Source organism: Rhinatrema bivittatum, chromosome 4 (genome assembly GCF_901001135.1).
Source record: "Rhinatrema bivittatum chromosome 4, aRhiBiv1.1, whole genome shotgun sequence".
Lineage (NCBI taxonomy): Eukaryota > Metazoa > Chordata > Amphibia > Gymnophiona > Rhinatrematidae > Rhinatrema > Rhinatrema bivittatum.
In genome coordinates, this window is record NC_042618.1 from 418,445,956 (window position 1) to 418,457,499 (window position 11,544).

Genomic DNA, 11,544 nt, shown 5'->3' on the forward strand with positions numbered 1-11,544 from the left:
CCTCAGGTCTTTTAGCAGAGAGGCTCCCATTCCTCTGCTCGTTTCTTTGAAGAAAAAAAAAGACCATCGGAGGCACAGCTTACCCACGCTTTTCATTGCAGGCTCCAGCAAGGTAAGCAGCCAGGAAAGTGATTACTGGTGGTCCAGTCCCTCTCTTCACCTGTCTGTGTCTAAGCACTGTGTAAAAAAAAACAAAGTTTCCTTTTTGGTCAGCTGCAATCCAGGATCCCTGCCCAGCTGAATCGCCGCGTTTTTGGCCGATTTCATGAGCCATTTTTCCCCCCACTATGCCACGGCCATCCTGGTGTATAGCATGTGAGGAATCGGCTGCGATTTGCTCGAGGTGCCTTCCAGGGGCGTGGGCAGCTCTTTTTCAGGGTCTGCAGCAACAGCCAAGCCTCGTGGGGCTTAAAAATGTCATGCTCCACAGGAGCTCAGAGCTGAGCCTTTCTCCCTCAGTGCAGGGACGGCAGCCATCTTAAGCACATGTCATGCAGCTCAGGCAAGGGCTGTGGGGGAGGGGGAGCTTCCTCCAACATTGTATCCAGTCCCTACTCCTGATGAGAATGCAACTCAGGATCAGGTTTTTTTTACAGGAGGACCCTGCTTTTCCAGGAGATCAGGATGTTGATTCTGATTCCTCTTCTTTAGATTTTGTCCTCCTTATGCATAAAGCCTTTTGGCTTCCAAGTCTCTGCAAGGTGGTACCTTGCCAGTCAGACCTACGCAGGGACTGCCCCCCAAGGTAGCCAAGTGTGCCGATGTTCCCGCGTCTCTAAGGGTCGCAAAGTTAAAAGGCGCGGTGGTTTCAGGAGGGTCTGCCACTCCGGACGTGCCGGGCAGTGCAGGTGCAGGAGCCTCTCCTCCCCCTCCCGCGGGAGTTGGGAGGGCATGGATGAGGAGCAAGGGAAACAGGCTTCGTTGGAGGGTGATGACCCTCAGGTGGTACGTCTGTTCCAGAGGGAGGAGTTGGAACCCCTCATTCCTGCAGTCCTGGCAGAGCTCTGGGTTTGATCTCCACAGTCTGTAGCAGTCTCATGCAGCAGGCAAGCCTCAGGTGGGTTCAACAATTACTCAGCACCCAGGACCTCCCATCTGCAGAGGCGGAACAGGCAGAAAGGCTGGAAGGCGCGAATGCTTTGGGGGCTGATGCTCTCTGTGATCTCTTCAGGGTGCAAGCCAGAGCTATGGTCTCTGGTGTCAGCCAGGCAATTGGGCTGCAGACTCTTCTTCTACATTGCAGTTGGGCACTCTACCCTTCAAGGGTAAGTTACTTTTTGGCAAAGACCTGGACCAGCTTATCAAATCCTTGGGTGATGACAAGGTTCATAAGCTCCTGGAGGACCGTCCCAAGCAGTCCAGATCCTCTTTGTCCGTCGCACTCTTGTTTCCGGGGGCAGCGAAGGTACAACAAGCCGCGTGGAGCTTTTCAATGAAACACCTCCACTAGGTCTCTAGCATGGCCTCATTCCTTTTGGGGCAGACGGCCCTTCTGAGATGGTACCCATCAAGGCACTGCCGCAAAGTCCTCACAATGAGATACGGCCGGCCCATTCCTCCATTCCAGACTTAGGTGGTTTGCTGTCCCTATTTCTTGAGGAATGAGCCAAAATTACTTCGGATCATTGGGTCCTCAAAGTAATCAAAAGAGGCTACACATTAGTTTGCTCGGGATCTCCCAGACCTCTACTTGATCTCTCCCTGCGGAACTCTGAAGCGCTCAGCAGTGTGCCAGGCTCTCGACAGGCTTCAAGCGCTCGGTGCCATAGTCCAGGTCCCCCTCCAGGAACAGGGATCTGGCCAGTATTCCATCTACTTCGTCATCCCCAAAAAACACAGCTCTTTTCGACCAATCCTGGACCTCAAGAGAGTCAACAAGGCCCTCAAGGTTCCCCATTTTCGGATGGAGACCCTGAGGGCGGTCATAGCGACAGTTCGTACAGGGGAGTTCCTGGCCTCTCTCGACCTGACTCTGCCTACCTTCACATCCCGATCCGCCAGGAACACCAGAGATTTCTTCGTCTCAACATCCCAGGATAACATTTTCAGTTTCGAGCACTCCCATTCGGTCTCGCCACTGCACCGCTCACATTTACCAAGATCATGGTGGTAGTGGCAGCCTTCCTCCGGTGGGAGGGAGTCCTAGTCCACCCGTACCTGGACGACTGGGCAAAGTCTGAGGACCTGTGCATGATAGCGGTCAACTGGGTCTTGTCGGTTCTCACCTCCCTCGGGTGGATAACAAATTTCTCAAAGAGCAAGCTCAAGCCCTCTCAGGTCCTCTAATTCTTAGGAGCACGCTTCGACACTCGTGTGGGCAAAGTTCTGTTACCCGAGACCTGTGCACTCAAGCTCATGGGTCAAGTCCAACATCTATTATCTCTCACTGTCCCTACAGCCTGGGATTATCTCCAGGTTTTGGGCACTATGGCTTCAACTATGGATTTGGTTCCCTGGGCCTTTGTGCATATGCGTCCTTTGCAGAAAACTTGAGCCGGTCTCGGAGGAGTTTCAGACACCCTTACCACTTTCCGATGTTACCTTGACAGCATGCAGTGGTGGCTCTCTCTCGCCCACCTGTTGAAGGGGATGCCCTTGCAGACACCTCAGTAGATTGTTGTGACAGCGGATGCCAGCCTCTCCGGCTGGGGAGAGCGGTGTGTCAGAATCGGTCTACCCAGGGACGATGGACCCCAATCCAGTCTCAGTGGCACATCAATTGTCTGGAGACCCGAGCTGTCCGTCTGGCTCTCAAGACTTTTATGCCCTTGATCCATAGCAAAGCTGTGTGAGTCCTCTCCGACAATTCCACCACAGTTGCTTACATCAATCACCAGGAGTCATCCAGTTGCCCTGGAAGCCAGCAAGCTGCTAGAGTGGGCGGATCGCCATCTGGAACGGCTAGCGGCCTCCCACATTGCAGGGAAGGAGAACACTCAAGCCGACTTCCTGAATCATCAGCATCTAGACCCTGGAGAGTGGGAGTAGTCTGGAGAGGCGATGGATTTGATCATGCACAAGTGGGGGGTCCCTCACTTAGACCTGATGACTACGCTGAACAATGCAAAGGCCCCCAGATTCATCAGCCGCAGAAGGGAGCACTGCTCAGAAGGAGTGGATGCACTGCTCCTACCCTGGCCTCACGATGTCCTCCTTTACATGTTCCCACCTTGGCCTCTGGTGGGAAAGGTACTCAGAAGAATAGAACTCCACAGTGTGCCGGTTGTCCTCGTGGCGCCGGAGTGGCCTCTGAGACTGTTGTTCACAGATCTGGTTAACTTCGCTACAAACGGTCCTCTCTGCCTCTGCCATCTGCCAAACCTGCTCCGACAGGATCCAGTATTTTTCGATCAGGCAGATCGTTTTTGTCTAGCAGCATGGCTTTTGAGCAGCAGCGACTAAGGAAGAAGGGTTATAAGGAGGAGGTTATCTAAACTCTGTTGCGGGCCTGTAAGCCTTTTTCCTCTCTGGCTTATATTCGGGTATGGAGAGTGAGACTATGTGCGCTGAGTCCGGAGTTCCGGTGCGTAAAGCTTCGGTGTCTCAGGTTCTCTCCTTCCAGTAGAATGGTCTATCCAAAGGTATGTCTTTCAATACCTTGCAGGTACAGGTTTCGGCGCTTGGTTCCCTCCTTGGGCGGGTCGATGGTTACACGTTGGCGACCCATCCGGATGTCATTCGGTTCCTCAGGGGGGCTAAGCACTTGATCCCGCCTGCCCAGGCTACTTGTCCGTCTTGGAGCCTTAACTTGGTTTTCCGCGTTCTTTGCAAGGCGCTCTTCGAACCTCTTCGGCAAGCCACACTTAAGGATCTGACCCTTAAGACTGTCTTTCTGGTCTCTATTTCCTCAGCCAGGAGAGTGTCTGAGCTCCAAGCCCTTTCTTGTAGGGAGCCTTTCCTTCGCTTTTCTGTTTCAGGTGTTTCCCTCCAAACAGTCCCATCCTCCCTGCCAAAGGTTGGGTCCTCCTTTCATGTAAATCAGTCAGTGGAGCTCTCTGCTTTTTCTTCAGAGGACATTGCGAACATGCCTGGTGCGGATCTACAGCGCCTTGATGTGAAGAGGGTCCTACTGCACTATTTGCAGATGACAAACTATTTTCGAGTCTCTGATCATCTCTTTGTCTTATGGAGCGGGCCGAGTAAGGAGAATAAGGCTACTATCGCTCGCTGGCTAAAAGAGGCGATTGCGTCTGTGTATATTTGTTGGGGCCGGTCGGTTCTGGAGGGCTTAAAAGCTCACTCTTTATGTTCACAGGCTACCTCTTGGGCGGAGAGTCGGTCAGTCTCGCCGCAAGAAATCTGCAGAGCAGCTACTTGGAAATCCCTACATACCTTTGCGCGTCATTATCTCCTCGATGTTTAGTTGCCAGTCTTTGGCACTTTCGGCAGACAGGTACTTCGAGCGGGATTGTCTCGGTCCCACCCTGCTTAGGGAAGCTTTGGTACACCCACTGTCTGGACTGATCCGGGTACATACAGGGAAAGGAAAATTGGTTCTTACCTGCTAATTTTCGTTCCAGTAGTACCACGGATCACTCCAGACTCCCACCCTGAATACATCTACATTGCTACGTCCGCTTGGAGTTTTTCTTTCACAGGTTCTTTTTGGGATTCTCTACTTCCTATTTGAGCTTTAAGACACTGGAAGTTCATCTGAATTGTAAGGCACCGGAGGTATCTGCTATATATATATATATATATATATAGATCGATAGATTGAGATATAGATCGATATCTATCTATAGCTGTGTAAGAGCATTTTTCATACATGTTTGAATTTGTTTCATTTTGATAGTTACAGTTGTTTACTTGTTTGATCTTATCCTGGTTCTCTATGCTATTTTGGCTGCTTTGATATCGATTATACGGAAGGGACGCAGGGTGAGCACTGTCCTGATATAGGATAGCTTTTCAGTTTTTCTCTGTCTCCCTCTGCTAGACAGGAGGCTCAACCCACTGTCTGGACTGATCCGTGGTACTACAGGAACGAAAATTAGCAGGTAAGAACCAATTTTCCTCTCTCCACCTCCTCCCCACCCCCGCTGGCAGGCGAACCTCCTGCAGGCCAGGAGTTGCAGGGGAAAAGATAAAAGGAAGATAGCTGCGGTGCCTAAACTTTCCTTATGGGGCTCCTTTTGTGGCACACCTGCACTAAAGCTATGGCACACTGAACTACAGCACATTAGCATAACAGCATGCAGTCATAGCAGCCTGAGTTTCATCTCTCATTGATTCCGGCAAGCTAAACTTTAGGAATCCAATACTTGGACAAAGATCTATGCCTGGAGTTCTGCTTTCTATCCTAAAACAGACTATAAGACCAGGCAACTAGGCACAAGATCTGGAAACTCAAGGGAGGCAAGGCCCAAGACAGCTAGTTATGCATTTGATTTATATTCTGCCTTTCCAGCCTACATCATACAAAAACCTCTGCTCATTAAGCCCTAAGTTATTCAAGCAGGGCCATTAGATTGGGAGCCCTCTGGGGACAGAAATAACTACAGTACCTGAATGTAATCCGCTTTGAAGTGGCTGGAAAGCAGAATATAAATCAAATAAATAAAATTAGATAGACCCTAGTACACCTTAACTAGCCCTGCTATGCCTCATCTGCTACAGCAAAATTGGGCAGGGAATAGATATATAGTGGTATAACCACATTAACTAAAAATCTAGCTTAACAACCAAACAGACCACAATCATATAGAGACTCTAGGGCTATGCACAGACCTTTTTTTTTTTTCTTTTTTCATTTATTGTTCTGTTTCTTTAAAATGGAAAAAAAAAACCCACACATGTTCTCCACAATCCTCCCCTCTTTTGAACCTATAAAATACAGCTTAGGGCAGCAGTGATCCCCAGTTGCTCCTGCCCCAACCCCAGCCTTGGTAGATTGGTAATGTTTGCAATAACAGCAGTTGCAGGGCAGGAGCAACCTGGGATTGTTCCTGTCCCATTTTGTTTAGTTTCCTGTTTTGTTTCTAATAAATGCACATGCCTACTAGAGGCAGAGGGCTATGTTTACTAAGCTACGATAAGCAATTAATGCACGATAAACATTTAGCACAGTAAAGTGCTGTTTAGCATAAGATAATAGCATATTGCACAATATTCAACCCAAGACTCCACCCTCTTAAAATTAGCTGCTTTGTAGGCCTTTGCATGCATACATTTTTCAAATGCATGCATAGCAGCTAATGCCTGGGTAATCCTATGCAAATATCACAGCTTGCCTAAAATAAGGGAAGCCATGTTTAATTATTTCTCAGGAGATAATTGTCCTGATGCTCCCATGCTGATAGTTAAAGGGCCCCAAGGCTCGGAGCCCCTCCTCTTTACATACCTCATATTCCCTGGTATAGTGGGCCCCACTTTAATAGAAGAGAGACACCAGTGATACCCTCCCCTGCACTCCCACTTCCATAAGAAAAGGTACCTTGGTGGGTTAGTGATAGCCCAGAGTGTCCCCTAGGCTCTGGGCTAGTCGACACTTTTCCAAAATGGGGTCAGCCAAAAGCTTTAAACAGACCATAAGCTATGCGAAGGACCAGGGAAGGAACAGGGCAATCAATTTTAGATGATAAATTGCAGGGGCAAAAACCTGTAAAGGCTGGAAGTGATGTACAATTTAAATTGACAGCAGAATGTGCTTGGAAGCCAGTGGAGTCTGCTAAGGATAGGAGTAATCTGCTTTGTTGTGCAGAAACCTGTAATTAGAGCACAATTTTGGAATAACTATTTTCTTTAAAGATAACTTAAGGAAACTCTGATATTTTTCATGTTCAGGGGAGGATATTTGACTCTGGTGGAATTCTCTTAAAAAAAAAAAAAAAATCAAAACTTTGAAGGCAGTCATGGTCCTGTAAAATATTGCTACTAGCCAGGGCTTCCTAGTTCTGTCCTGGTGAGCCCCACAGCTGCACAGGTTTCCAGGATATCTGCATACGTATGCATGAGATAAATCTGCATACGCTTGGTCTCTGATATATGAAGATTTGTGCGTGTTCAATGTGGATAGCCTGAAACCTGGACTGGCTGTAGGGGTCACTGGGACAGGATTGGGAAGCCCTGTTCTAAGCAGGGGCAGAGGCAAATCTTGTTGCATTATTTTTCTGCTTCACATTCCTCAGAACATCCGCATTTATTACATTTATCTCACTTTTGAAGCTTTTACGACTGCTTGCCTTGAGGCTGAGAACTTCCCCCATTCATTACATTATGGAAACAGGCCCCACTGGGCAGGAAAATATTTGTTACATCTTATCTGGGTGACACGTAATCTAACAACAATTACAGCAGACCCATATTTTGTACTATTTCTGTTTTCAATGTGAAAAATAGTTCTAAATGTAAGTAGGGAGGTTATAGAAACTGGTTGAATATTATAAACTGTGACTTTCCTGTAGACACAAGATAGCTGGTACCATTCCCAGAAGCAGCAAAATGTGCATATACTAAACCTATGTCCATGCATATCAATGGAATTTCATATGAGTTATGAATGCTGGTCAGGACAGAGATCTGATATGGGAATGCCCCTCACTGTGACCTTCAACAACTCTTCCTCACTGTGAGAAGCTTTACTCTGAATTTGTTGGGGGAAGGACACTGTAACCATATGAATAGAATGTGGGCCACTGCCAGGCAAAAAGCTTTTAGCTTGTCGTTTCACAATTGTGGAACAAATTACCCTTGCAGGCTGCGTATGCCCATTGATAATATGTCTTTTAAGAAAATGGCAAAGATGTATATTTTGCAGCAGGCTTTTGATGGAATTAGTTAAACCTGTTTTGGGGGCAGGTTTGGAAGGAGAGTTGCTGGCATTGTCATTTGGGTAAATATCTGAAGTTTTGTTTATGTATATTTTATGCTGATCTGTTTTATTTTTTGATCTTTATGATTATTTGAGTATTATTTGATGTAGTATTGTCAGTTGTCCCTTCTCTAGAGCACTGGTTTGTTATAGTGGGTTATAAGTTTAGCAAAGAAATAAAATAAAGAATGAATTAGCTCATCTAGAGCCATACACTCTTGATAACACTATATACATGAATATTCCACTAATGTGTGATTTATTATCAGCTCATAGCAATACAAGAGAGGGTTTTTTGCTGTGTCCATGCCATCTCCTAGATCCAACTCCCATCTACAGCATGTAGGACATATTAAAGGAGTTCTTTGTATTGTAATTACCATGCTGAGTACCTGTCCAGAATGTTGCAGAGCCCATCAGCTGGGTTGGCCTAAACCGAGGCAAGTCCTTCAAACGAAGGACCATTTTGGTATTCCTGCTCTCCAGTTAGACACCATTGGAGAGGCTAGAAACTACCTATTGGACCTGAACATGGATAGGATCTGCTAGTGCTTTGTTCCTTCGTACCCTGGAAAGAAATCTAGCATATGACAATTAATATAATGATTAAAATGAAATTTAAAAATGACATTACAGTTTCCTTAAAATTCAGCATTCTGTTATACCTTAATTCAGCAGACAGCAGTCATAGCAAATGATCCAAGTCTGTTATTCAAAGCCACAAACATACCAAAGTACAGCTGGAGCAGTCTGTCTGAGCACATGTTGAAACAAGCTAACCAAGAATAGATTTAGAGAAGGAAAACCCCATTTATTTTGGGGGGGGGTGGGGGTTCAGGGAATTTTCCATGTTTTCTCTTTTCCATCTGGATGAGCTGAGATTCCCTGCTGGCCAAGAACTGAATAGAAGCCTCCTAAGATGTTTCATTCTCTGTTCTCTCTAGTGCCAAAATGTTTGCAGCTGCGCACAACTGTCCTCTTTCTTCAGTTCCAGGGCTCTTGTAGCAGGACCCACAAAGCTGATTGTAAACCACAGGGCTAACCCATGTATAGTCATTTTAGAAAGACCAGAAGCTAGTTCACTCTTCTACTAGTATAATACTGGAATTCCAATTCGACCTTTAATGAAGCATTGGTGTTACAATATTGAAACATAGAACTTGATGGCAGAGAAAGATCATACAGCCCATCCAGTCTGCCCAGTCTCGTCTCCTGTTCAGCTTGTACTGCAAGCTGGGAAAAACCTTCACAAATGTTCAAACGAATGAGGGTGCTTCCTGTTATTTATTGCCACTGATTTCATAAGGCTGGGATGGATGGAAACATACATTAGAAGTAATTTCCAGGAGATGGGTATGCGTAGAGCAGTCTTAGGGTTATAGTGAGATCTTCATGCCTTGGAAGGAAGAGGAATTTGCAATTTTATGCCACTCTTGATACCCTGGATCAACTGAAAAAAAAATCTCACACACCAACTGAGTATCGTTAACTTCTTCATATGCTGGACTGTTACTATGACCATCAAAGTCTAACAAACTTTCTAAATCATGCCAAAGGAAGTTCACTTTTCATTCTACACACTTTTTCTGTAGTGCCTCATGTGCTAAAGTTGTTTGAGAACACACAACATACAGCTTTTAAGTGTGAGCCAGAATAAGAGACATTCTAATGTTCATTAAGCTATATCTAGAAATTGCATTATGTTACACAATCAAATTTGTTAGAGTAATTATGCAGACAATTTAGAAAATTATGTAGGAAGCAGATAGGGAGCATGGAAATTTCTGATTCTTCTTATAAATTGTGTTTTAACACATCTCAAATGCTAGACCTTGTATCTGCAGTCATATGCTTCCAAACCCCCCCCCCCCCCCCCCCCTCAACATACAACTCTCCCACCCCTACCCTCAGCCTTCCCCTGCTTCACCTCTTGTGTTTGTAACTTGCACCCAACTGTCAATAGAAATAATTGGACTATATTTATCACTTTCCTTAGTTTACATAACACTTGCAGGAATAGATGTATAAGTTCATGATAACTGCTGATGTCTCAACTCCTGGTTCACAATTCTGAAGACCAGGAATGAATGTGAGTCAGAAACATCCATCCAGATGAAGTGAAGACCAGAGCAACTCATGTAGAGTGTCAGCACTCTAAGGGTCGGCGTTATAAAAGATTTCTTTCCCATATGTACCAAATGGGAGAAAACCAGGAATGAGTTCCTAAGGGGGGCGGTCACTCATCTGAGAAAGCCCAACCCTGGTAAGTAATCTTAGGAAATATTTTGTTACAAAGAAGATGGTGGATGCTTGGAATAGCCTCCCAATGCAAGTGGTGGAAACAAAAACAGCATCTGAATTCAAGAAAGCAAGGGATAAATACAGAAGATCTCTAAGGAAGTGATGAGAATTATAATGCTAAATTAATTGGCTGGGTGGGCCATATGGTCTTTTTCTGCCGATATATTTCTATGCTTTTATATACATTCACACATGACACAAGCTTTCACACACACAGGTTCTCTCACACACACGGCTTCCTCTTTGCTTCAGGCAGTGGAGGGATGAGCTCCATCAGAGCCCCACAGAGTTTCTTTTTGCTTCCAGCCATGATGGGATGAGCTCCACCTCGGCTCCTGGCAGGCTTCCTGCGCTGGGGATGAAAAACTGTGTGCCTGCTGGAAAAGTTACATGTGCAGCATAGAGGAACACTAGTGGGAGTAGACACACAGGTGTGAAGCCTACTAGCTGTACTCTTATCTATAAATAATGCCTGAGAGTACACCTGACAATGGATTTCTAAATAGTCTGCAACAGCTGTCTTATATCATGAGGGAAACTTTAAAAAATTTTAACTCAATTATATCAAGCACTTACCAACATTAAAAAATTCCTTATTAATCTGTATTAATTTATTTTATATTGTAGGGGGGTTTTTTGTTTTTTTTAATTATTTATGAATTTTTTCAAAATATATTACAAGGAACAGACCTTGCATGGAAATACAGAAAAAAGTTATCAAGGAAATTTACATACATTCCCTTATATATATATAATAAAAGGAAAAAAAATAACATTCTCAGCTGTTTTTCATTGGAAATTGGATAGGGAGAAGATAAGGAAAATCAGAGAAGTACTCAATGAAATAATAAATTACGAAATACAGACTTGTGACTCTATCATGTTACCCCCGATTAACACAAACTTTGCCCCCCCATCCAGAAACTGTCTCAACTGTTCAGGCATAAAGAAAATATATAAATTACCAGCTGATTTCACAAAACATTTGTAAGGGAATCGAAGAAGGAAACTCGCTCCCTTAGCCAAGACTTCGGGGCGCATAGCTATAAACATTTTCCTACGCTGTTGAGTGGGCCGTGAGAGGTCTGGGTAGACCCTCACTACTCCCATAAATACATTATTTATATTTTGGAAATAACGCTTTCATCAGCTGTCCTTTCTCTGCTTCCGTGAAAAATTGGACAAAAAGAGTTGCCCTTTCTGTGACTTCCATATTAGAGTTTTCTAAATACTGTGTTAGGTTATTGAAATCATCCCTATTTCCTCCAGAGGTAATCTGTAAACTATTCCTTCTAGGTATTAGAAAGAATAATTTCTTCACAGAAGGCACATTTTCAGAGTTAATCTTTAGGGATTCGGTTACAAAACATTTGAAAGTCACTAGGGCTGGTTCTCCCAAAACTTTTGGAAAATTGACCAATCTAACATTT